The 27,898-nt window shown below is 42.0% G+C and overlaps 1 long non-coding RNA gene across 1 annotated transcript in view; it reads left to right on the top strand.

Annotated features, from left to right (window-relative positions):
- Positions 1–27,898, top strand: part of LOC311002144 — a 475,958-nt gene that overhangs the window by 146,258 nt on the left and 301,802 nt on the right. The gene's annotated exons all lie outside the window — the stretch shown is intronic.

The following is a 27,898-nucleotide window of genomic DNA, read 5'->3' as shown; positions in this document are numbered from 1 at the left end:
TTCTGGAAAGAGGTCAGAGTTATGAACAACTGTAAATCCTCCCTACCATCTAACATAGAGGGAGCTTGTGAACCAGCCAAGATAGCTGAGCTCTGGTGTGAATAGGGCTGGGTATCGTTTGCATTTTCATCGATTCCGATTCCTATTTCGATTCCTCATTTCGATTCCGATTCTTTTCGATTACCGATTCCGATACCAATATTAATTAGAAAGTAAATAAATATAGTACTATGTTTTTGTATAACGTTACTAGGGCTGCCTCCAAATAGTCGACCAAGCAAAAATCACTGACTGACCAAAATTTAATTGGTCGCAGGAAAACAACAACAACATTTGGAGCAGTGTCTTGTCAAAATTAAGTCAAAATCAATATGACTGAACAGTATAAAGGCTATAGAGGGCTTTTAATTTGAAGGGCCACATACAGGAAGTCGTGACACTCACTCGCTGTCAGTTTTTTTTGTTGTTGTTGTTGTGGTTACACGGCACGGCAGGTCTCTCTCTTTTTCTTTTTTTTTCAAAAGCGACTTTTTCCGACGTTGTCGTTGTGTTTTCGGGTTATTAGTGATTACCGGGTGCTGCCGTTCCCCGGTCCCGTCCCACAGCGCGCACCGGCGGTCAGTCTCACAGTGTCACGGAGCAGATCCATGATAGTCCCCGCTGCAGTCAGAGACCTGCACCGCTGCACGCCGCAGACCCCCACCCCCACCCGTCTTCCTTCCGTGATTAGCGGGAGAAATTACCGACTGGGGGATGACCCCCACCCTCCCGTCCTGTGCTCGCGTGTGATGTGTGTGTGTGAGTGACTGCCAGGAACCGAAATAAAGAATCGAAATGCGCATTTTTAAACGGTTGTCGAATCTTGGGATTTCGGTTCCGGTTCCAAAATTGGAACCGGCTCTCGGTACCCAGCCCTAGGCGTGAACACTATTGTAACTTATTTAATTGTGTTAAAAGTAATGTATTGAAGGTAGAAAATGTTGACTCTTCTGTGAATATGATTATTAGATCTGACGATGTATATCAAGTCATTGGGATGTTAGAAAGCAACAAGGCTTGTGGTATAGATCTCATAACAGCTGAGCACTTAAAAAATGCCAGCCAAAGGCTTTGCCCTCTCCTCGCAATGTGCTTCACAGGTTTCATGATCCATGGGGTCCTCCCAGACTCTCTCACCTCTGTTCTGTTAGTGCCTGTCATTAAGGACAAGGTTGGGAAACTAAACTGCATGGATAACTATAGACCTATCGCACTTGCTAGCATTTTATCCAAAGTGCTAGAAAGGATCTTATTGATAAGAATAGAAACGTTCATTTTAACCATGGATAATCAATTTGGTTTTAAAAGAAATCACAGTACAGACATGTGTATGCTCTTAAAGAAATTGTAGCTCATTACTGTATAAAAGTCAGAATTCCACTGTATTTTTGTGCTTTATAGATCATCTAAGGCATTTGACAGAATAAATCATGAAAAATTATTTTTGAAACTGTCAGCCAGAGGTATTCCAAAGTACATACTTAGAACACTTGTATTCTGGTATGCCAACCAAACAATGAGGGTCAAATGGGGTAATGTTGTGTCGGCCCCGTTTCATGTAGCCTAAATAATGGTGTTCGCCAAGGTGGCATTTTGTCCCCCATTTTGTTTAATGTATACATGGATGACCTGTCAAAACAGCTGAACACATGTAACACAGGCTGTCTTGTTGGAAATACTGTTGTAAATCATTTAATGTATGCTGATGACCTGGTTATTTTTAGTCCATACAGTGCTGGCCTACAAAGTTTGTTAAAGGTATGTTCACAGTATGGGAATGCTTATGACATTAAATTTAATGACAAGAAAAGTAATGTCATGATAGTCAGGAGCAAAGAGGACAAGAAATTAGTGTTTCCTCAGTTCTTCCTAGATGATAAACCGCTCATGACATGTCAGGAGACAAAGTATCTTGGGCATGTTCTTACTGATGATTGGCACGATGATAGAGATATTTATAGGCAGTGTTCAAAGCAATATGCTCAAGCTAATATGCTCCTTCGTAGGTTTAGTATGTGCTCAGTTGATGTTAAATGTTCCCTGTTTAGATCTTTCTGTACACCAATGCAGCTCACCTCTGGTGTAGCTATAAGAAAAGCAGTATGCGGCGGCTCATAGGACTGAGGTTGTTGCTTCAGGTGCCCAGGTGGCACAGTGCGAGTCAACTCTTTGCTAATTTAAATGTACCCAATTGTGAAGCACTTCTAAGAAATTTAATGTATCGTTTTATGTGCCGCCTGGATGACTCGGGGAACAGCATTATTGGGGCTTTGACAAGCCCTGATAGGAGCTGCTATAGGTATTCCTCCAGGCTTAGAAAACACTGGTGGGATAGCCTGCTTATGAATTATGCGGAGAATTGATTCTCTGTCTGTGTGTATGTCTTTTTCTCTCTCTCCTTCTTAAATCTGTTTTAACATGTCTGTTGTTGTTGATATGGACCGCTTGTTGTGTCTGCAATAAAGATTAATAATAATAATAATAATAATAATAATAAGAAGGTCTTTTAGTTGAGGCGACTTACTCTGTAAATTGACGTAGCTATTATCAACTAGCAAGTAGTAGCCTACCTTTTTTTATTTGAATTTATTCCCATAGTCCTGTTTTTGGAGCCATCGCCAAAACCATCAGATTAAAGGTTATTTTCCCCACACGTTCTGTTGCTCTGTGATTAATTTGAAGATGTAAAACACCAGTGCTTTAGGTTAAGATGCTGAATCGTGTCTTCATCACACACAATATAGGAATATTTATAGTCGTACATTATTGGAGTATTGCAATTCAGGATTTAACCACTGGTAACCTTACAACAGGACATGTTGGACACAAACAAGTTCTACAAAAGAGTAACAATGGTATTTTCTTTGTTTTTTGTTTTCTGACACACGGCTGTTTGTCAAAAAACAAAGAAAAGTCCCCCCAAAATACGCTAGAAGCGACACTGGGAACGGCCGCGATGCGATGCGACGTCTCTGGTACAATTATGTTCCTGTTTTGACTTTTGTTAACACTAATGCAGGTGATCATGGGGTTTATAGAGACACCAGTTATATGAGTGACAGTATGAAGACACTGTTGTTCATGATGTGTTTCATTGTTTCTGCAGGTGATCAGCACCTGTTGAAGATTGAAGCAGAGGATCCTCCTGAGTTGACCTCTAGTCTGGATCAGGAGAACCCAGAGAGTATCCATCTTAAAGAAGAAAAGGAGGAACTATCGACCACTCTTGAACTTCCCCTCACTTCTGTTCATGCGAAGAGTGAGGATGAGGAGGAGAAACCTCAGTCCCTACAACCTCATCAAAGACAAACTGAGGCTGAGCCTCCATCCAGCAGCTCAGCTGAACAGATAGAGGCCGATGGAGACGACTGTGGAGGATCTGAACCAGCCAGGAACTCAGATCAACCTGAAGATCTTCAACCAGATACAGATGATGAGGTCTCAGAGTCGTCCTGTGAGACTGAAGACAGTGATGACTGGAGAAAAACCAGAGCACCTGAGTCAGGTTTGAACAGTGAAGCTGTTCATGGAAGTGATGAAGAATGTGACACTGGTAAGAAGTCTCACTGTAAGAAGTCTCACCGCTGCTCAGAGTGTGGGAAAACTTTTAATGCACCCTCGGTGTTGAAGAGACACATGAGGATCCATACAGGAGAGAAACCATTTTACTGTGCTACCTGTGGTAAAACATTTAGTCAAAGGAGTCATCTTAAACTCCACATGAGGATCCATACAAGAGAGAAACCATTTGACTGTGTTACATGTGGTAAACAATTTAGTCAAAGCGGTAGTCTTAAAGAACACATGAGAGTCCATACAGGAGAGAAACCATTTGAGTGTGCTACCTGTGGTAAGACATTTAGTCGAAGAAGTCATCTTAAACTCCACATGAGGATCCATACAAGAGAGAAACCATTTAACTGTGTTACATGTGGTAAACAATTTAGTCAAAGAGGTACTCTTCTTAGACATATGAGGATCCATACAGGAGAGAAACCATTTGAATGTCCCACCTGTGGTAAAACATTTAGTCACAGATGTGATCTTAAACTCCACATGAGGATCCATACAAGAGAGAAACCATTTAACTGTGTTACATGTGGTAAACAATTTAGTCGAAGAGGTACTCTTCTTACACATATGAGGATCCATACAGGAGAGAAACCATTTGAATGTCCTACCTGTGGGAAACATTTTAGACATTCAGGGAGTTTTAATGTGCACTTGAGACACCACACACAGGAGAAACCATTTAGTTGTGCTATTTGTGGGAAAGGATTTACCCAGAGGAGTAGTCTTTTGGTTCACACAAAAGTCCATTCAAAAGTGAAGCCATTTGTTTGCAGTGTTTGTGGGAAAACATTTATGGAGCTGGAGAATTTGGCGACACACATGAAATCCCATAAAGGAGGGAAACTTCAGTTGCTGTCTTGAGCAGCACATGAAAGTCCATACAGAAGTTAAACCATTTTCTTGTAGTGTGTGTAGAGTACATGTAAGGCAGTAGGTAGAGTTAAGACACTTTCAATCATTTAGTTGCAGTTTTGTGATGAGACATTTTGTCAACAGGAAGATCTTTACGTGTTCACAAGAATCCATGAAGGACAGTAAACGTACAGTTGAAGTTTTTATGGCCGTCAATTCTCTGATGTTTCTGGCAAGAAGAGACGTATGAGTGTATGTAAACTCAGGACTGTTACTGAAGGCAGCAGCAGTGTGTGTGAGGCTGCAGTTATTGAACTGTAACAGCTCATCACAACACAGTGAAAGTTAATTTCACGTGTAAAATATTTCGTTAAAGTTCATGATTTTGAAATTGTTCATAAAATTAATACTACAAATAAATGACAGCAGTAAGTGAGGCTGCAGAGTTGTTGGTTGAGCTGAACTGTAACAGCTCATTCCAACACAATAAAAATGTCATTGTTTTTATCAAAGTGTCGCAAATTCTGTAAAAATCTCTTTCTGGTATTGTTGTACTTGGTGGAAACATCTTTCGTTTTTTGTTTGTTAATAAAGAAATTGAGTTTCCATTCATTTGTTGCAAATAAAAAAAATGAAATGTGAATATTCTGGCTGTACTATTGTTGTCAGATCAGTTTGTCAAATTAACATGATTCCTCTCTGGTGACATATTGAGTGATTTTATGATTACTATATACATTTCTTACATGCAGCTTGTTTAACTAGGTTGAGATTGGGGCATTGTTGTTTGGCAAGTAGCTTAAAAGTAATGGGTAAAGCATGCAAATGGGTTGTGTGAGTGTGGAGAACTGGAGACTGTTATTTTACTGCAATTTGTATTCTTGTCTTAGACAGCAGTTGCTTATAGATCTGTCTGATCTGGGCCTGTCGGTAATTTCCTTTCAATCGGTTTTTTTTGGGTTAGGGGAAAAATCAGGTTCTTTTGGGAGGGCTGTGTGAAAATCCCTCCACTCTTCTGGGCTGTATGAGAGAATTTGATCAGCACCTTGCTATGACCGATGGAGGGCAGCATTACGTCGGATGGTGTACAGCCTGCCGGAAACCAGAAGAACCAAGGTAACGCCCACAAAAACGTCAGAGCCGTAGGGAAAACCGATCACCCTACCCGTTTCTGTATGATCCTACCAGGCCACTATAACGTGACAGCGCGGCATTTAAACATTTTTCCGAAACGCTTCTCCACTGTCTTGTTTTAGTTTGATTCACTTGCGTACATTAAAAAAAAGAAGAAAAAAAGAAAAAAAAACTTCCGGCTATGTCCGGAAGTGACGTTTTTGTGGGCGTTCCTCGGTTGCCGTGGTGACGTGACCAAACGGGAAGAGAGTCGAGCAGCGGGAAACAAACAGCTCGGGTCTCCTGGCTGCCAGGAACAACAAAGACTTTGAGTAAAATGTCCGAGGTGGAGTTTCTGAGAGGATTTGTTACCGAGAGACTCGCCGCCGCCTCCCAGGAAATCTTAGCGGCCGTGGACAGAGTCGTAGCCGGATACGAGGCGGAGGCTTCGGGCTTCAGACAGGAGATCGAGCGGCAGAGGAACCTGCTGGATGTTCTCCTGCAGCCTCGAGTCGTCCTCAACAAAACCGGTTGGTGATTCAGTTTCAGATCATTTCACCTCAAAGTTGTGGTTTGTAGAGAAAGAGGACATGCTGTACTACATTTATCTTCTAACTTTTATGTTGCTATCAACAATTGTACAACAGCCTAGGGAGTTACAAAATCTAAGAAGGTCTTTTAGTTGAGGCGACTTACTCTGTAAATTGACTTAGCTATTATCATCGACTAGCAAGTAGTATCTTTTTTTATTTGAATGTATTTCCATAGTCCTGTTTTTGGAGGAGCCATCGCCAAAACCAACAGCTTAAGGTTATTTTCCCCACACGTTCTGTTACTCTGTGATTAATTTGAAGATGTAAAACCAGTTCAGATGTTGAATCGTGTCTTCATCACACACAAACTTAAAGTTTAGGAATACTTATAGTCGTACATTATTGGAGTATTGTAATTCAGGATTTAACCACTGCACACCTGCAAACTAGTCACCTTTTTTTTTAAATGTCAACCAGGGTAGTAGAAATGAATGAAGAGGGTTTTAGTTTTGTAACTTGTCACCTTTTTCACTACTCCAGAGTTGGTAGGTCTGCACTGGTAACCTTACAACAGGACATGTTGGAAACAAACAAGTTCTACAAAAGGGTAACAATGGTATTTTCTTTGTTTTTTGTTTTTTGAGAAACGGCTGTTTGTCAAAAAACAATGAAAAGTCCCCCCCAAAAAACATCAGAAGCGACACTGGGAACGGCCGCGATGCAACGCAACGTCTCTGGTACAATTATGTTCCTGTTTTGACTTTTGTTAACACTAATGGAGGTGACCATTGGGGTTCATAGAGACACCAGTTATAGTGATAGTATGAAGACACTGTTGTTCATGATGTGTTTCATTGTTTCTGCAGGTGATCAGCACCTATTGAAGATTGAAGCAGAGGATCCTCCTGTGTTGACCTCTAGTCTGGATCAGGAGAACCCAGAGAGTCTACATATTAAAGAAGAAGAGGAGGAACGATCGACCACTCTTGAACTTCCCCTCACTTCTGTTCATGCGAAGAGTGAGGATGAGGAGGAGAAACCTCAGTCCCTACAACCTCATCAAAGACAAACTGAGGCTGAGCCTCCATCCAGCAGCTCAGCTGAACAGATAGAGGCCGATGGAGACGACTGTGGAGGATCTGAACCAGCCAGGAACTCAGATCAACATGAAGATCTTCAACCAGATACAGATGATGAGGTCTCAGAGTTGTCCTGTGAGACTGAAGACAGTGATGACTGGAGAAAAACCAGAGCACCTGAGTCAGGTTTGAACAGTGAAGCTGTTCATGGAAGTGATGAAGAATGTGATACTGGTAAGAAGTCTCACTGTAAGAAGTCTCACTGCTGCTCAGAGTGTGGGAAAACATTTAGCAGATCCTCGGATTTGAAGAGACACATGAGGATCCATACAGGAGAGAAACCATTTGACTGTACTACCTGTGGTAAAACATTTAATCAAAGCGGTAGTCTTAAAGAACATATGAGAGTCCATACAGGAGAGAAACCATTTGACTGTACTACCTGTGGTAAAACATTTAGTCATAATCGTACTCTTAAAGAACACATGAGAGTCCATACAGGAGAGAAACCATTTGACTGTGCTACCTGTGGTAAACAATTTAGTCGAAGAGGTTATCTTCTTAGACATATGAGACTCCATACAGAGGAGAAACCATTTGAATGTCCTACCTGTGGGAAACATTTTAGACATTCAGGGACTTTTAATGTGCACTTGAGACACCACACACAGGAGAAACCATTTAGTTGCGCTATTTGTGGGAAAGGATTTACCCAGAAGATAAATCTTTTGGTTCACACAAAAGTCCATTCAAAAGTGAAGCCATTTGGTTGCAGTGTTTGTGGGAAAACATTTATGGCGCTGGAGAATTTGGCGACACACATGAAATCCCATAAAGGAGGGAAACTTCAGTTGTTGTCTTGAGCAGCACATGAAAGTCCATACAGAAGTTAAACCATGTTCTTGTAGTGTGTGTGGAGTACATGTAAGGCAGTAGGTAGAGTTAAGACACCTTAAATCATTTAGTTGCAGTTTTGTGATGAGACATTTTGTCAACAGGAAGATCTTTACGTGTTCACAAGAATCCATGAAGGAGAGTAAACGTACAGTTGAAGTTTTTTTGTGGCCGTCAATTCTCTGATGTTTCTGGCAAGAAGAGACGTATGAGTGTATGTAAACTAAGGACTGTTACTGAAGGCAGCAGCAGTGTGTGTGAGGCTGCAGTTATTGAACTGTAACAGCTCATCACAACACAGTGAAAGTTAATTTCACATGTAAAATATTTTGTTAAAGTTCATGATTTTGAAATTGTTCATAAAAATAAATGAATGACAGCAGTAAGTGAGGCTAAAAAAATTAATGCTACAAATAAAATAATAAAGAAATTGAGTGTCCATTCATTTTCTCTGAAGTTTTAATGTCTAAAGGAGCTGTAGCCTATGTAAGAATGTGGCCCAAACTGTTTCTGAAGTCAAATTCAAAACAGCAGTGTGTGGCAGTGGTTCTGACGCAATTTACGCATGGTGAATCCATCTCATTCGTCAGTGTTACAGTGTAGTAAATAATAATAATTAGTGTATAGTTGTAAAGAAAATCAATTATGAATGAAATGTGGCCTAACCTGCTTGTTTAAAACCTGAAGGCAGCAGCAGTGTGTGTGAGGCTGCAGTTATTGAACTGTAACAGCTCATCACAACACAGTGAAAGTTAATTTCACGTGTAAAATATTTCGTTAAAGTTCATGATTTTGAAATTGTTCATAAAATTAATACTACAAATAAATGACAGCAGTAAGTGAGGCTGCAGAGTTGTTGGTTGAGCTGAACTGTAACAGCTCATTCCAACACAATAAAAATGTCATTGTTTTTATCAAAGTGTCGCAAATTCTGTAAAAATCTCTTTCTGGTATTGTTGTACTTGGTGGAAACATCTTTCGTTTTTTGTTTGTTAATAAAGAAATTGAGTTTCCATTCATTTGTTGCAAATAAAAAAAATGAAATGTGAATATTCTGGCTGTACTATTGTTGTCAGATCAGTTTGTCAAATTAACATGATTCCTCTCTGGTGACATATTGAGTGATTTTATGATTACTATATACATTTCTTACATGCAGCTCGTTTAACTAGGTTGAGATTGGGGCATTGTTGTTTGGCAAGTAGCTTAAAAGTAATGGGTAAAGCATGCAAATGGGTTGTGTGAGTGTGGAGAACTGGAGACTGTTATTTTACTGCAACTTGTATTCTTGTCTTAGACAGCAGTTGCTTATAGATCTGTCTGATCTGGGCCTGTCTGTAATTTCCTTTCAATCGTTTTTTTTTTGGGTTAGGGGAAAAATCAGGTTCTTTTGGGAGGGCTGTGTGAAAATCCCTCCACTCTTCTGGGCTGTATGAGAGAATTTGATAAGCACCTTGCTATGACCGGTGGGGGGGCAGCATTACGTCGGATGGTGTACAGCCTGCCAGAAACCAGAAGAACCAAGGTAACGCCCACAAAAACGTCAGAGCCGTGGGGAAAACCGATCACCCGTTTCTATATCTATGATCCTACCAGGCCACTATAACGTGACAGCGCGGCATTTAAACCTTTTTCCGAAACGCTTCTCCGCTGACTTGTTTTAGTTTGATTCACTTGCGTACATTAAAAAAAAGAAAGAAAAAAAAAGAGAAAAACTTCCGCCTATGTCCGGAAGTGACGTTTATGTGGGCGTTCCTCGTGTGCCGTGGTGACGTGACCAAACGGGAAGAGAGTCGAGCAGCGGGAGACAAACAGCTCGGGTCTCCTGGCTGCCAGGAACAACAAAGACTTTGAGTAAAATGTCCGAGGTGGAGTTTCTGAGAGGATTTGTTACCGAGAGACTCGCCGCCGCCTCCCAGGAAATCTTAGCGGCCGTGGACAGAGTCGTAGCCGGATACGAGGCGGAGGCTTCGGGCTTCAGACAGGAGATCGAGCGGCAGAGGAACCTGCTGGATGTTCTCCTGCAGCCTCGAGTCGTCCTCAACAAAACCGGTTGGTGATTCAGTTTTAGATCATTTCACATCAAAGCTGTGGTTTGTAGAGAAAGAGGACACATTGTACTACATTTATCTTCTAACTTTTATGTGGCTATCAACAATTGTACAACAGCCTAGGGAGTTACAAAATCTAAGAAGGTCTTTTCGTTGAGGCGACTTACTCTGTAAATTGACTTAGCTATTATCATCGACTAGCAAGTAGTATCTTTTTTTATTTGAATTTATTCCCATAGTCCTGTTTTTGGAGCCATCGCCAAAACCAACAGCTTAAAGCAGATATCAGCTTCACGGCCGTTTCGGCTAATGCTGCGTTCAAGGCAGGCTTTTGAAACCGTAAGTTACAGCTTCAAGTCACAACTACGACTTGGTAGCGTTCCAGGTAACCCGTAGCTCGTGTTTTTACCATCCTGTTGTCTGTGAAAGTTCCCTATAACGGCCACTCGTAACTTCCGACCCGTGAACTCGTACCAGATCGAACTGGTATGACTTCACAGGAAGGAAAAACACAAAGTACGAGTTTCTTTGAACGCACCATGAGTTAGCAGCCCCCGCCCTTGTCAGGCATCAATAGAGTGGTGAAGTCCCGCCCCTCCATTTCCGGGACATGGGTCCTCAAAAGCAAAAAAATATCAATGCGATTCAATGGGTAGATACAAATTATTTTCTGGTCCCGTTTGAATTGTGCCATGGATTTCACATATGTTGTTTGTGATATTTAAAGAAAATTTTTCACGCAAAGAAGACGACAATTAAGCGCGAAGAGTTTTGATAAAGTTAGGTTTTGTGTGAGCCGCTTTGTGAACTACAGCTCCTCGCTGTTCTCGTCGCGAATGATATACGTCACCACCCGCCGAGTCCGAAGTCCGCCGAGATGGCTGTTTCTCTGCTCCACTTCACCGCTTTTTTCCAAGGGCAGAATAAAAGTATCGAAAGGGGGGAGAACCACTATAAGTCGGGTCATGTGGAGAGCCTCAACTTCGCCGATGGGGAGATGGTTGGCCTTGTTCACGCCAGTCAAAGGGAGCGGCGCTACAAGGCATCGGTGAGTATTATAACTCCACTAGCTAACTACGTTAGCAACAGTGTCCGCCTTTTTTTTCCCTCCGACTTGTGAACTCGTACTAGATCGATCTGACATGCTCATTGTGCAGAGTGACGAAATTACAGCTACCGGTACGTACCTACAATCAATCAATCAATCAATCAATCAATCAATCAATCAATCAATCAATCAATCAATCAATCAATCAATAAATACAGTGACTCCCGATACTTTAGGATGTGGTGTTAGAGGACTAATTCATCTGTCTAACCATCATAACTATTACACCTGAACTGTAAACACAGCTGATCGATCGGAAAAATATACCGCTGGAGTGAATTTCACTTCACTTTCTTGCTGCATATATCTGGTGACAGCATCCCGCACTGTGTATCCTCGAGCTCTGACTTGAACCAGGCCACATCCTCCAAGCAGACCTCTCTGGCTAAAGGGTAATAGGTCTCATCCACCTCAGTCTACCTGTCTATCTATCTATCTATCTATCTATCTATCTATCTATCTATCTATCTATCTATCTATCTAGATCTCTCTATATATATAATATATAGGGAGATCTGTCAGGCAGGTAGACTGAGATCTGTCAGGCAGGTAGACTGAGATCTGTCAGGCAGGTAGACTGAGATCTGTCAGGCATATACTGGGGAATATACAGCATATACAGAATAGCATATACTATACCTGTGGTTTTAAATACTGTGTGTGTGTGTGTGTGTGTGTGTAAAATTTAAAATCACACTGCATTATCCACATCAACCATGATCACAGAATTAATAGTCTCCCTCCTGTTGTTTTGACAGATCTCCTTGGGGGACGATGGCAGCATTTTGAAGACTTCCTGTGAGTGCCCAGTGGGGGACTTCAAATGCAGCCATTCAGCAGCCATTGCAATTTTTGCAATGCGCGAGCTCAGTGTTACTGATGTCCAGTGTCGGTGGAGAAAAAGCTCTACTGCGAAAGTGACACTGCCAGTGTCAGAGCTGTATCCCCAGGTGGAGGAGACCTACAACCCTCTGGCCAGAGAGGTCTGCTCGGAGGATGTGGCCTGGTTTAAATCTGAGCTTCAGGACACACAGTGTGGGATGGCGTGGCTGCTTTCACCAGAGCCAGAGCTCCAGCATCAGGGTGTTCTAACTGTGCCTGAGCTGGTGAGGCAGTTCAAGTGTCAGGGGCTGGAGAGAGTCCTGGCTGAACTGGAACTGACGGAGGCTCAACGTCAAAGCATCCAAACAACCACTGTGGGGCAGAGGAGAAATCCTCAGTGGCAGCGGCACAGGCAGGGAAGGCTTACAGCAAGTAACTTTGGAGCTGTCCTCTCACGGCGGTCTGCTTCTCCCTCTCCATCCCTCATGAAGAGGCTGCTTGGAGGACAGAATCTGGATGGAGTGCTTGCTGTGAACTGGGGGGTGATGAATGAGCGAGAGGGGGTGAAAGCGTTTGAACAGGCTTGTCAGGTGGAGGTGCGTGATTGTGGACTCTGTGTGAGCAAATCGGGCATCTTGGGAGCGTCACCTGATGGCTTTGTCAGTTCATCTGCCCTGCTCGAGGTGAAGTGCCCCTACAGCCAACGGAACTCCACCATCACTGAGGCTGTCCAGTCAGCATCTTTTTGTTTGTGTGTGGAGGGGCAGGGTTTTCGACTCAAGGAGACCCATGCGTACTGGCACCAGGTCCAAGGTCAGCTCCACCTAACGGATCGGGACCTGTGCTATTTTGTGGTGTGGACCACCAAGGAGGCAGCAGTCATCCCCATCCCCAAAGACCCTGCGTGGGGACAAAACCTCCTCATTCTTGAGGATTTCTACCGGCAGCACATTCTCCCAGTGTTGATCAGTAGAGAGGACTGAATCTGTATATAGTATGTAAATAGTTCTTTTGTTCAATAGAGTGTTCTTTTGTTCGTGTTCCAATCATTTTGGGAGACAATGGATCAGCGTTCCTGTCGCGTCTCCTGTCAGTACCTGTTAGCAGGGAAGCCAATGATCCTAATACAAACTAAAGGAGCAACAAAAAGGTACCAAGGTCAATTCATTTAATCAGTCAAACTTATTTACAGAGACAGGTGTGTAACCCCCCCCCCCCCCCAACCCTCTCTCACCCCCTGCAGGCTCTGTGGGCACAGATGAGCGGCCAGGTGAACGTGGAGGTGGACCAGATCAGAGACCACTACCAGAACGTGGCCTCCAAGAACTGCAGAACATGTCCGTGGAGCTGTGGACATGCACGGTTCCCTACGTACGTAAAGTGAAACTAACACATTATATATGTCCATTACACATCCCATGTCTTTATTTATTCAGTTTATTTTAATAGTAATAATTATGACTAACATTCAGTGAAGACTTAAAATTCAGTATCTCCAAAATTGAAATATTGCAAAATAAAACATTTCTTAAAGCATTTTTAATATAGAAATGTTGGCTTTCTGAAAACTATGTACAATATGCACTGGAAATTGACTTTTCCGTGATATTCCCCCCCCCCCCCCCCCCAGACAATTCCTCTCTTTTTTGGTTCTGACCCGTTTGCATCCCTGATATACCATTCACTCTCTTTTCTCTCTCTATCTCTCTTTTACCCTCAGTTGACAGAAAGAGTGGTGCTTATTTCTCTGATCAGTGGCTGTTGAAGATTAACCAGTGCACAGCACAGCTGCACCAGCACGTCAGCGGAACTCCTGAGGTGGGAGGGGATGACCTGAAGGATTTTGAAGTCCTTGATGCGCGCATTCGCCCTTTCGACGTGGATGCGGTTACGCGCCACTTCTCGCGTTGCCCGCACCTCGCTCTCCGTGAACTTCCCGTTATTCAGGAAAGGCGGAATGTTCACAGACACACCTTCTGGTACAATGTCAGATATTAAAAATCCCTTGTCTGCTATCACCATGTCTCCAGCCTCCAGGTGGTCAAGCAGACCTGACTGGATGGTGATGGCCTTGTCAGACACAGAGCCTGGGAACAAGGAGCTACAGAAGGTGATCACGCCGTTAGGAGCGACACCAATCAGCACTTTAAAAGAGTACATCCCTCTGTAGGTCGAATACATCATCTTGGCCTTGTCCATCTCCTTTGGAGCAGCCACCTGGATGTCGGTGCAGTCGATGATGATCCTGCAGTTGCTGGCAGAGGGCACAAAGGATGCAGGCATGCTCTCCCTGTTCTTGTGTCGACTGGGCACAGCTGCCATCATGTTCCTGAACAGTAGCTTATGCAGCAAATGAATGATTGTCTTAACTACATTTGCTACTGTTGCAGTGCTGCAGGAAAACAGCTGGGCCAAGTGCAGGTTGGTGTAGTTCTGGCGAACCTTCATGAGCGCCATGAACACCTGAGACTCCATCGTCAGTCCTTCAACCTTCCATCCAGCTGCATAGACGATGGAGCCCTCAAAGCGCTGCACCAGCCCCACCACCTTTCTAAACATCGCCTTATCTGGAAGGCCAGTCTCCATCCTGATGACTTCATCACTCCGACCTTCAGGAGAGTAGATGTCTCTGTTTTGACAGACTAGACTAGAGTCCTGGCAAACAACGGTGCCCTCAGCCTCCTCCGTCTCTCCTCCATTGGGTCCTGGGTAGATCTCATTCCCTTTCACCTTGCAGTATGTGTGGTCGATGTGATCAATGTGGTCAGGGTCAGGGGACTCATTTGATGGTTGGGTTGGGCAGGTAGGGGTAGTCTTCGACCACTTAAAAAGACATGGGCCCTTTTCTTTGCCATGTGGAAAATGGCAGCCACACACCCTAGAATGTTCATTTGGCACGCTGTCTGCACGTCTGTAAAACAAAATGGGAAAAAAAACATTACCATTGATACTATCGATGGCAGTGTTATGGTATACTTGTGTGAGTGGTTTACTGTTTTTCTTCTCTTGATTTATCAGTGGAAAACGTGCCATGTGTTATCACTGCAAGTGAGTGCTGTCAGTCCCATTGTAGATCCTTGCTTATGTGTGTCTTGTTTTCCTTTCCCCTTTAGACTAGTGCCAGGACAGTGAAGACGTCGCCCTCACCGTGAGCTTCAACGTGGTGTGACTGAAGATGGCTACCCTATTGAATATCGTATTTTGTGCATTTAGTTTGCCTAAACAGCTCAGCACACAGTTAAAGCAGAAGTAAGCGATCCGGTTATAAACACATGTCACACAGATACAGGTTAAAGAAGAAGGAAGAGTGCGCACACTCAAAAGACTGGAGGTGCTTGGCTAACAAACAATTTAAAAAGAAAAAGAAGCCAGCAACACCCAGTGTTCTTCTGATATCTTTAATACCTTACTGTTACAGGCTACTGGTACAGGCTTAGGTTTGTGTGAGTAGCCTGTAACAGTGAGGTATTATTTTTACGCAGTTAACAGGATGTCATAGTTTATAGGTGTTATCATTATCTGTATAGTTACAGTTATTAAAATAGTTATCATTTTAGGCAATGTTCCCTCTAATTTTCAAAACTCCTGAGCAGAAATTCAACTCCCCTGATGAGCTGTTTGAGCGACTGTGAGCGACAGCTTAAGCGTACACACAGTACGTCCACATGCTGGTGCTCTGGCCTCACCTCTCCAACTCCAAATATCAATACAATTGGCTATTACTATTATGATTAATAACAGATTATTTCTACAACATTGCCTAGGCTGCTCCATATCTAGGTCAGTTACAGTTAATGATTACAAAGTACAATATTGTTTTGGCAAAATAGATTTTGCATTTATTGCCATATGAACAATATGAAAAAAAATAACTAACATCAAGTTGGTGTCATCAACTCTTGGCACAGACGCATTCTTGATATGAACAGTAATAATAATTCTCAAGCAAAAACTTAAATTGTAGTTGCACTACAGACCAAGGTTAAGGTCATAAATTTCACAATTAGAAGTGCACATTAGGGAGAAATAAACAGTAAACAAGTCGGGGATATTTGAGTGTGCAACTTTTTTTGTCTTCTGGGCAAAGAGGTGGGGAGCAGTGTGCAATTGCGAAGTAGAACATCTTAGAGGGAACAGTGATTTTAGGACTGTTTTTTACATACCTGTAATCATAATCATATCCAGATATCATATCCAACATCTGGTTGTATTTTACTGGTGAATAGGACCCACCGGTGTATTTTCAATGGAAAAAAGGTACAATTTACACACATGTTTTTTCAGTATGTTGTAATGACACAGCAATGGGTTTATATGTTTTATTATGACAATAAAAAAAATCATGTACAGTACCAGTCAAAGGTTTGGACACAGTCTTACAATTACAACAAACCCTAGATAGTGTTGCTTTAAGTGGCGTGCCTGGGAGTGGCTACCCTGTGGACTACTTTGTAGTTGCCATAATAGCACACAATCAAAGACCTTTTATTAATTGCAAGTGAGTGCTGTCAGTCCTGTAGATCCTTGCTTATGTGTCTTGTTTTCCTTTCCCCTTTAGACTCGTGCCAGGACAGTGAAGAGGAAAACGTCCCATGTGTTATCACTGCAAGGGAGTGCTGTCAGTCCCATTGTAGATCCTTGCTTAATGTGTGTCTTGTTTTTCTTTCCCCTTTAGACAGGATAGTGAAGACGTCACCCTCACCTTGAGCTTCACCTTGTGCCTGAAGATGTCTACCCTGTGTCCTATTTTGTCAAACAGTTCTGTCCTGCTTATTAAGTCAATGGTTTCAAATAAAAAATACCAAAACAAATTTTGACAATGATTTTTTTTTGATGCACAAATACATCAAACATGTAGGAAATTTGTTCAATTTGTGACTACATTGTTTTTGTATAAATCCTATGTCACTGAGCTTTTTGTGAATTTCAACAGGGGTACTTCCTATATACATTTGTGCTCATAAGTTTACATACCCCAGCAGAATTTGTGAAATAATGGCTATATTTCAAAAAATATAATTGATAATGCAACAAAACGTTTTTTATTCAGAGTTAGTGGCTGGGCAAAGCCATTTATCATTAAAAAGATCAAACACAATTGTGTGATGATAAATGGCTTTGCCCAGCCACTAACTCTGAATAAAAAACGTTTTGTTGCATTATCAATTATATTTTTTGAAATATAGCCATTATTTCATAAATTCTGCTGGGGAATGTAAACTTATGAGCACAACTGTAACTATTGTCTTGCCCCCAGTGATGAAATCACAAGTCACATGATTTCTATCACATGATACCTCTGCTTGAATTTAACACCAATCATGTTCACTTGAATGAAGAAAAAGAAAATGCACTAGAGTTAAGTGTCCCACATTAAACTAATCCGCCCTATCATGTGCAACATGCACAAGACAATTTATCTGAAATGAATATTGAACTTGAAAATTTGAATAAAATCTAAGTTACAAATACTAATGCAAATAAATGACTGTCATCTTTCACCTTGGGAATAAAGTATTCTGTTAAAGTCTAATTGTTTTAAAATACAAACCTTGTTTTTCACTCAAAGAAACACAGCATAAACTCATCATAACAATAAACTGAATTTATTTCAAATGGTACACAAAATCCAAGGCGTTGACTTGCAAGCAGGACACAGGAACAGAGTACGATGGTGCTGAGGAAAGAAGAATAAAGACAACATAAATTTGGATAAAAATGACCAATGACTTAAAGGCTATGCAGTTAGATTTGTGAGGATGTAATTGTTCTCCCTGATGGTTAAATAATTAAATGCATTCATAATGGTGTAATGAAAAGTCATGACATGTGCACAAGGAACCACTCCACATCTATCATTTAAGGTGAAATGTTATTCACATGGGGCGGTGCATTGTACACAATTTGTGTGACTGCAAGACTCATTGTCGTATTTGTGATTTTTAGTCCCCAGTTGGTCATCATTAAGTTTTAACTACTGCTGTGGATGATGACACTGATAACTGTGATGCAGTGGAATTAACGAAACACTTGACCTGAAAATTCCTGTGTCTGTCAGCTCTGGTTGGGGGCTTTAGCTGTTCCTGCAAAAAGAGAGAAAGGAAACAAAGCAGAACATGATTTATTTAAAGGACGGAGTAAATCCCCTTTTTTGATTAATTCTTTCAAGACTGTTACACACATGGTTACAGTAATCATTTGTGTTATTGGCCTAACTTACCCCTCAAAGTAACAAACAATCCAGAAGAATTTCATGCAAGGCTGGCTGCTGGTCCCTGCCGACTCTCCCTGATCTGTCTGATCTTAGTTTTGTTTATTTTATTTTAAAAATGATATGAGATTACAAGAATGCATTTAAAAGGCTGAAAATACATGTAATACATGTTGCCCACAAACCTTTCTCACTACCTTCATCACTGCTCTGAAGCAAGATTATTCTCACACAGTCAGTTGAAGCGTATGACTATCAAATAATGCCCACTCTTTGGAAATGTGTGGTTTTCTGCACTGATTTGTCATGTGACCTGTGGATATCTGATTGTCAACAGGAGCACTAGCTTTAAGGTTTTCAATGAAACAATTTAAGCAAGACCATTTTGTCAATATGTCAAACATGCAGAAAACATCTGCACCATCATGCAAAAAATCACACAATGGGCTCTTTGCACAGCTCCACTACTTCCTGAACTTAATGCTGCTCCTTCATTTCCTGTCTTACATTATTGGACAACCTGATTAATCCAGGTGTGTCTGAGGAGTCACAATGGTCAGACACACCTGGATTCATCAAGTTGTCCAATAATGTAAGACAGGAAATGAAGGAGCAGCATTAGGAACTAGTGGAGTTATGCAAAGAGCCCATTCCAAAAGGTTCATACTTTTTCTTCCAATTGTGTGGATGTGGATGTACTGAAACGTAAAGTTAATGAGAGCTTACGCCCATAGTTAGCTGCTAGCCGATTAGAAGCTATGTTATCTGTTGCTAAATTTGTATCAACATTTATCTTACCTGATCAGTTGAAGCCAGCGATTCCTAGCCCTTTTATCAGACGGGAAACGAAAGAATTTACAGCCGTTTCTGCTGGAATGTGGACATTCAGGAACAAAACACACCGGCATCTTATCTGTGGATGGAGAAGAAAGGGAGGGAAAAGGGCGATGACGTGACGTCACATACGCGACACAACATGTAGTCTTTATCATTGTGTTTTCTCAATGAATTTTAACTGAAGAATTGCACAATAAACGGTCAAACTCTTGACATGGAAAATTATAATTTAAGCCTATAAACAACATTTGTGTAATCCAAGGCATAACGACCGGGGGATCAGATAATAATTATTTTCCGTCCATTGAACACCATTCATTTTTTTCGCTCCGAAAGGACCCATGGCGCCGTTACTTCCTGCTTCCGCTTCGGCACTCTATTGGTCCTCGTGCTACGTCACCACATTCACGCGCATCCCTTGGCTGCACACACAGCCCTTCATGCCGTTCTCTCTCCTCATTGGATAACACTTGTATCCCACAAGGAAAATTTTCTCCTCGGGTTACAGCAGAGCAGAGTGACGGAGAGACTCGTGTTTAGGCTGAAATACTTCATGTAAGTGATTGCTGACGGAAAATAGGACTATTTAGGACTTATATTAACAAAAACATTCCACTGATATCTGCTTTAAGGTTATTTTCCCCACACGTTCTGTTGCTCTGTGATTAATTTGAAGATGTAAAACAGTTCAGATGTTGAATCGTGTCTTCATCACACACAAACTTAAAGTTTAGGAATATTTATAGTCGTACATTATTGGAGTATTGTAATTCAGGATTTAACCACTGCACACCTGCAAACTAGTCACTTTTTTTTTTAAATGTCAACCAGGGTAGTAGAAATGAATGAAGAGGGTTTTAGTTTTGTAACTTGTCACCTTTTTCACTACTCCAGAGTTGGTAGGTCTGCACTGGTAACCTTACAACAGGACATGTTGGAAACAAACAAGTTCTACAAAAGGGTACCAATGGTATTTTCTTTGTTTTTTGTTTTCTTACACACGGCTGTTTGTCAAAAAACAAAGAAAAGTCCCCCCCAAAAACATCAGAAGCGACACTGGGAACGGCCGCGATGCAACGCAACGTCTCTGGTACAATTGACCCTTCGCGTAAGCCCCGCCCCCTTGGTTACTGTTGCTACGCCGGGCAAGCTTTCACTCCCAGCCATGCTCCTGGCAGTATTTGGTATCGATTTCAAAGGAAATATCAGCAAATTTCTGGATAAACTGTTCTGAGATAATAGAGAGAAGAAGTCACAAAGATCATTCATAGTTTTCAGTGACGTGTGACTCGCGCAGGAGGATAAAACATCTGTTCAACGACACGACTGGACAATGTAGGCTACAGAGCAGCAAAGGGCTGGTCATTTTACCGTCTATCAACCCACGAAGACTTACGTCATCTCACTGGTCATGAAACGTTGTCAAACTGCAAGTTTTTGGGCGATTGTGAACCACATACAGCTTTCGCTGCTGTTTTGTTTTCTCCCACCGCTGTATCAGTCAGTGAAAGCAGTCCCTGCCTGGAGGATCCCTCGCCTAAAAGCCCAGGTAAAAGCGGTAAAAGTACAGCTGTCATTTCGGAGGTGAACATATGGTTATCCCCATATTTACACTTGCTCAAGTCGAAAAAAAAGTCCGCTCGCATCTGAACATCTCTATATTGCTGCTGCCGCCGCCGCCGCCGCCGTAGTAGCAGCAGCAACAACAACATCCTTCTCTACAAACAAATGTTTTTCGTCCTAGTCTCAAAATGTGTCCACAAAAGCAAACGTAATGACTCACTGCGGAAAGCTTGCCAGGCCTATAGTTACGGTTGCTAACGTAGGATTGGACAATAGCCGTTTGTGGGAGGAGTTGGCGAAGGGTCAATTATGTTCCTGTTTTGACTTTTGTTAACACTAATGGAGGTGACCATTGGGGTTCATAGAGACACCAGTTATATGAGTGACAGTATGAAGACACTGTTGTTCATGATGTGTTTCATTGTTTCTGCAGGTGATCAGCACCTGTTGAAGATTGAAGCAGAGGATCCTCCTGAGTTGACCTCTAGTCTGGATCAGGAGAACCCAGAGAGTCTACATATTAAAGAAGAAAAGGAGGAACGATCAACCACTCTTGAACTTCCCCTCACTTCTGTTCATGTGAAGAGTGAGGATGAGGAGGAGAAACCTCAGTCCCTACAACCTCATCAAAGACAAACTGAGGCTGAGCCTCCATCCAGCAGCTCAGCTGAACAGATAGAGGCCGATGGAGACGACTGTGGAGGATCTGAACCAGCCAGGAACTCAGATCAACCTGAAGATCTTCAACCAGATACAGATGATGAGGTCTCAGAGTTGTCCTGTGAGACTGAAGACAGTGATGACTGGAGAGAAACCAGAGCACCCGAGGCAGGTTTGAACAGTGAAGCTGTTCATGGAAGTGATGAAGAATGTGACACTGGTAAGAAGTCTCGCTGTAAGAAGTCTCACCGCTGCTCAGAGTGTGGGAAAACTTTTAATGCACCCTCGAGGTTGAAGAGACACATGAGGATCCATACAGGAGAGAAACCATTTGACTGTGCTACCTGTGGTAAAACATTTAATCAAAGCGGTAATCTTAAAGAACATATGAGAGTCCATACAGGAGAGAAACCATTTGACTGTGCTACCTGTGGTAAAACATTTAATCAAAGCGGTAGTCTTAAAGACCACATGCGACTCCATACAGGAGAGAAACCATTTGACTGTGCTACCTGTGGTAAAACATTTAGTCAAAGAGCTCATCTTAAACTCCACATGAGGATCCATACAGGAGAGAAACCACTTGAATGTCCTACCTGTGGGAAACATTTTAGACATTCAGGGAGTTTAAATGTGCACTTGAGACTCCACACACAGGAGAAACCATTTAGTTGCACTATTTGTGGGAAAGGATTTACCCAGAGGAGTAGTCTTTTGGTTCACACAAAAGTCCATTCAAAAGTGAAGCCATTTGTTTGCAGTGTTTGTGGGAAAACATTTATGGAGCTGGAGAATTTGGCGACACACATGAAATCCCATAAAGGAGGGAAACTTCAGTTGCTGTCTTGAGCAGCACATGAAAGTCCATACAGAAGTTAAACCATTTTCTTGTAGTGTGTGTAGAGTACATGTAAGGCAGTAGGTAGAGTTAAGACACTTTCAATCATTTAGTTGCAGTTTTGTGATGAGACATTTTGTCAACAGGAAGATCTTTACGTGTTCACAAGAATCCATGAAGGACAGTAAACGTACAGTTGAAGTTTTTGTGGCCGTCAATTCTCTGATGTTTCTGGCAAGAAGAGACGTATGAGTGTATGTAAACTCAGGACTGTTACTGAAGGCAGCAGCAGTGTGTGTGAGGCTGCAGTTATTGAACTGTAACAGCTCATCACAACACAGTGAAAGTTAATTTCACGTGTAAAATATTTCGTTAAAGTTCATGATTTTGAAATTGTTCATAAAATTAATACTACAAATAAATGACAGCAGTAAGTGAGGCTGCAGAGTTGTTGGTTGAGCTGAACTGTAACAGCTCATTCCAACACAATAAAAATGTCATTGTTTTTATCAAAGTGTCGCAAATTCTGTAAAAATCTCTTTCTGGTATTGTTGTACTTGGTGGAAACATCTTTTGTTTTTTGTTTGTTAATAAAGAAATTGAGTTTCCATTCATTTTCTGCAAATAAAAAAAAATGAAATGTGAATATTCTGGCTGTACTATTGTTGTCAGATCAGTTTGTCAAATTAACATGATTCCTCTCTGGTGACATATTGAGTGATTTTATGATTACTATATACATTTCTTACATGCAGCTCGTTTAACTAGGTTGAGATTGGGGCATTGTTGTTTGGCAAGTAGCTTAAAAGTAATGGGTAAAGCATGCAAATGGGTTGTGTGAGTGTGGAGAACTGGAGACTGTTATTTTACTGCAATTTGTACTCTTGTCTTAGACAGCAGTTGCTTATAGATCTGTCTGATCTGGGCCTGTCTGTAATTTTTTTTCAATCGGTTTTTGGGGTTAGGGGAAAAATCGGGTTCTTTTGGGAGGGCTGTGTGAAAATCCCTCCACTCTTCTGGGCTGTATGAGAGAATTTGATAAGCACCTTGCTATGACCGATGGAGGGCAGCATTACGTCGGATGGTGTACAGCCTGCCGGAAACTAGAAGAACCAAGGTAACGCCCACAAAAACGTCAGAGCCGTGGGGAAAACCGATCACCCTACCCGTTTCTATATCTATGATCCTACCAGGCCACTATAACGTAACAGCGCGGCATTTAAACCTTTGTCGAAACGCTTCTCCACTGTCTTGTTTTAGTTTGATTCACTTGCGTACATTAAAAAAAAGAAAGAAAGAAAAAAAAAACTTCCGGCTATGTCCGGAAGTGACGTTTTTGTGGGCGTGGTGACGTGACCAAACGGGAAGAGAGTCGAGCAGCGGGAAACAAACAGCTCGGGTCTCCTGGCTGCCAGGAACAACAAAGACTTTGAGTAAGATGTCCGAGGTGGAGTTTCTGAGAGGATTTGTTACCGAGAGACTCGCCGCCGCCTCCCAGGAAATCTTAGCGGCCGTGGACAGAGTCGTAGCCGGATACGAGGCGGAGGCTTCGGGCTTCAGAGAGGAGATCGAGCGGCAGAGGAACCTGCTGGATGTTCTCCTGCAGCCTCGAGTCGTCCTCAACAAAACCGGTTGGTGATTCAGTTTTAGATCAATTCACCTCAAAGTTGTGGTTTGAAGAGAAAGAGGACACGTTGTACTGCATTTATCTTCTAACTTTTATGTGGCTATCAACAACAGCCTAGGGAGTTACAAAATCTAAGAAGGTCTTTTCGTTGAGGCGACTTACTCTGTAAATTGACTTAGCTATTTTCATCGACTAGCAAGTAGTAGCCTATCTTTTTTTGTTTGAATTTATTCCCATAGTCCTGTTTTTGGAGCCATCGCCAAAACCAACAGCTTAAGGTTATTTTCCCCACACGTTCTGTTGCTCTGTGATTAATTTGAAGATGTAAAACAGTTCAGATGTTGAATCGTGTCTTCATCACACACAAACTTAAAGTTTAGGAATACTTATAGTCGTACATTATTGGAGTATTGCAATTCAGGATTTAACCACTGCACACCTGCAAACTAGTCACCTTTTTTTTTTTTTTTTTTAATGTCAACCAGGATGGAGAAATGAATGAAGAGGGTTTTAGTTTTGTAACTTGTCACCTTTTTCACTACTCCAGAGTTGGTAGGTCTGCACTGGTAACCTTACAACAGGACATGTTGGAAACAAACAAGTTCTACAAAAGGGTACCAATGGTATTTTCTTTGTTTTTTGTTTTTTGAGAAACGGCTGTTTGTCAAAAAACAAAGAAAAGTCCCCCCAAAAAACATCAGAAGCGACACTGGGAACGGCCGCGATGCAACGCAACGTCTCTGGTACAATTGACCCTTCGCGTAAGCCCCGCCCCCTTGGTTACTGTTGCTACGGCGGGCAAGCTTTCACTCCCAGCCATGCTCCTGGCAGTATTTGGTATCGATTTCAAAGGAAATATCAGCAAATTTCTGGATAAACTGTTCTGAGATAATAGAGAGAAGAAGTCACAAAGATCATTCATAGTTTTCAGTGACGTGTGACTCGCACAGGAGGATAAAACATCTGTTCAACAACACGACTGGACAATGTACAGAGCAGCAAAGGGCTGGTCATTTTACCGTCTATCAACCCACGAAGACTTACGTCATCTCACTGGTCATGAAACGTTGTCAAACTGCAAGTTTTTGGGCGATTGTGAACCACATACAGCTTTCGCTGCTGTTTTGTTTTCTCCCACCGCTGTATCAGTCAGTGAAAGCAGTCCCTGCCTGGAGGATCCCTCGCCTAAAAGCCCAGGTAAAAGCCCTAAAAGTACAGCTGTCATTTCGGAGGTGAACATATGGTTATCCCCATATTTACACTTGCTCAAGTCGAAAAAAAAGTCCGCTCGCATCTGAACATCTCTATATTGCTGCTGCCGCCGCCGCCGCCGCCGTAGTAGCAGCAGCAACAACAACATCCTTCTCTACAAACAAATGTTTTTCGTCCTAGTCTCAAAATGTGTCCACAAAAGCAAACGTAATGACTCACTGCGGAAAGCTTGCCAGGCCTATAGTTACGGTTGCTAACGTAGGATTGGACAATAGCCGTTTGTGGGAGGAGTTGGCGAAGGGTCAATTATGTTCCTGTTTTGACTTTTGTTAACACTAATGGAGGTGACCATTGGGGTTCATAGAGACACCAGTTATATGAGTGACAGTATGAAGACACTGTTGTTCATGATGTGTTTCATTGTTTCTGCAGGTGATCAGCACCTGTTGAAGATTCAGATTCAGATTCAGATTCAGCTTTATTTGTCCTTTGCAAGGAAACTTGTTTTCACCCCCGTACGCCACACACAACCTCAAGATACATAAATACATACATTACATCACCCACCCATACACATTAAACAGGAACACACATTTAGCGACGCAATCTATTGATTGAAGCAGAGGATCCTCCTGAGTTGACCTCTAGTCTGGATCAGGAGAACCCAGTGAGTCTACATATTAAAGAAGAAAAGGAGGAACGATCGACCACTCTTGAACTTCCCCTCACTTCTGTTCATGCGAAGAGTGAGGATGAGGAGGAGAAACCTCAGTCCCTACAACCTCATCAAAGACAAACTGAGGCTGAGCCTCCATCCAGCAGCTCAGCTGAACAGATAGAGGCCGATGGAGACGACTGTGGAGGATCTGAACCAGCCAGGAACTCAGATCAACCTGAAGATCTTCAACCAGATACAGATGATGAGGTCTCAGAGTCATCCTGTGAGACTGAAGACAGTGATGACTGGAGAGAAACCAGAGCACCCGAGGCAGGTTTGAACAGTGAAGCTGTTCATGGAAGTGATGAAGAATGTGACACTGGTAAGAAGTCTCGCTGTAAGAAGTCTCACCGCTGCTCAGAGTGTGGGAAAACTTTTAATGCACCCTCGAGGTTGAAGAGACACATGAGGATCCATACAGGAGAGAAACCATTTGACTGTGCTACCTGTGGTAAAACATTTAATCAAAGCGGTAATCTTAAAGAACATATGAGAGTCCATACAGGAGAGAAACCATTTGACTGTGCTACCTGTGGTAAAACATTTAATCAAAGCGGTAGTCTTAAAGACCACATGCGACTCCATACAGGAGAGAAACCATTTGACTGTGCTACCTGTGGTAAAACATTTAGTCAAAGAGCTCATCTTAAACTCCACATGAGGATCCATACAGGAGAGAAACCACTTGAATGTCCTACCTGTGGGAAACATTTTAGACATTCAGGGAGTTTAAATGTGCACTTGAGACTCCACACACAGGAGAAACCATTTAGTTGCACTATTTGTGGTAAAGGATTTACCCAGAGGATAGGTCTTTTGGTTCACACAAAAGTCCATTCAAAAGTGAAGCCATTTGGTTGCAGTGTTTGTGGGGAAACATTTATGGAGCTGGAGAATTTGGCGACACACATGAAATCCCATAAAGGAGGGAAACTTCAGTTGCTGTCTTGAGCAGCACATGAAAGTCCATACAGAAGTTAAACCATTTTCTTGTAGTGTGTGTAGAGTACATGTAAGGCAGTAGGTAGAGTTAAGACACCTTCAATCATTTAGTTGCAGTTTTGTGATGAGACATTTTGTCAACAGGAAGATCTTTACGTGTTCACAAGAATCCATGAAGGACAGTAAACGCACAGTTGAAGTTTTTGTGGCCGTCAATTCTCTGATGTTTCTGGCAAGAAGAGACGTATGAGTGTATGTAAACTCAGGACTGTTACTGAAGGCAGCAGCAGTGTGTGTGAGGCTGCAGTTATTGAACTGTAACAGCTCATCACAACACAGTGAAAATTACATTCGCATGTGAAATATTTCGTTAAAGTTTATGATTTTGAAATTGTTCATAAAATTAATACTACAAATAAATGACAGCAGTAAGTGAGTCTGCAGAGTTGTTGGTTGAGCTGAACTGTAACAGTTCATTCCAACACAATAAAAATGTCATTGTTTTTATCAAAGTGTCGCAAATTCTGTAAAAATCTCTTTCTGGTATTGTTGTACTTGGTGGAAACATCTTTTGTTTTCTGTTTGTTAATAAAGAAATTGAGTTTCCATTCATTTTCTCTGAAAGTTTAATGTTTAAAGGAGCTGTATGTAAGAATGTGGCCCAAACTGTTTCTGCAGTCAAATTCAAAACAGCAGTATGTGGCAGTGGTTCTGACACAATTTACGCATGGTGAATCCATCTCATTTGTCAGTGTTACAGTGCAGTAAATAATGAGTTGTGTATAGTTGTAATGAAAATCAATTATGAATGAAATGTGGCCTAACCTACTTGTTTAAAATGTCAAGATGCCAAAAATAAAGTGACTGACCGGACTTGATATAAAGCCAAGCCGCTTATTAGGGCCACGGGCCATCGCACCAGGCACTGGTCCTGGCGCTCGTTTAAATGTTTATAAACACACACAGCTAAATCAGACTGACACAGGATGCAGCTTATAACATGTGTCAAGTCAGTCACACACACACACGGACTCTAGAACCAGCTTCATGTGATTACAGTTACAGACACATCAAAACACACAGATAACATACAAATGCGCGCTTACTTCATGTGATTACACACACACACAGTTAACCTAATGTGATTACAGCTCCTCCATATCAGTGCTTATTGAAAGATGATCATGTGTCTGTCTGATCAGCTCTGTCTTGACCTTAAGATCGTG

Source organism: Trachurus trachurus, assembly GCF_905171665.1.
Source record: "Trachurus trachurus genome assembly, chromosome: 18".
Taxonomy (NCBI): Eukaryota; Metazoa; Chordata; class Actinopteri; order Carangiformes; family Carangidae; genus Trachurus; species Trachurus trachurus.
Note: the sequence above shows the minus strand (reverse complement) of the source record. Positions and strands in the feature narration are given on the sequence as shown.